The following is a 590-nucleotide window of genomic DNA, read 5'->3' on the forward strand; positions in this document are numbered from 1 at the left end:
TGTGTGTGTGTGTGTGTGTGTGTGTGTGTGTGTGTGTGTGTGTGTGTGTGTGTGTGTGTGAGGAGTGAATAGTTTATTTATGAACCAAAAGAAATACATACGAATGCTTAATTTGTGTATCTTTTAGTCTAATATAGATTTTTTTGTTGTTGAAGTGTTAATGCAGAAAAGTGCACGAAAGTATGTATTATTCACATATAGATGCTGAGGCTTGACACTTCTCTCGATTAATTCGAGCCATTCTTTTCTTCTTTTGTCTTTTGATACGCGATATAATCAATACCCTTTTGCGTGACTATTTTTGCAGTGACGAACACAGGCATTGTAAGTACTGACTATCAGTGATGATACTCTTGATTGAGATTCTAACCGCCTCTCCGAATATCAGTTTTCAAGTTTCGAACAAGCAAGCATAAGCGAACGAGAGAGCTAATTGTAAAATGCGCAAACAGTATGTACATATACGTAAGTGCAAAACATCGTGTGAATAGTATATAGTGCGGTTCCGCTATTTTGACGCAATTAAACTCGAAAGCCCATTGCGGTACTTTATCTATCTAGTGACTACTTGAGAAGTTGTCATCTATTTT

The sequence above is a fragment of the Mycetomoellerius zeteki genome, unplaced genomic scaffold (genome assembly GCF_001594055.1).
Source record: "Mycetomoellerius zeteki isolate Tzet28-1 unplaced genomic scaffold, Tzet1.0 scaffold228, whole genome shotgun sequence".
NCBI classification, from domain to species: Eukaryota; Metazoa; Arthropoda; class Insecta; order Hymenoptera; family Formicidae; genus Mycetomoellerius; species Mycetomoellerius zeteki.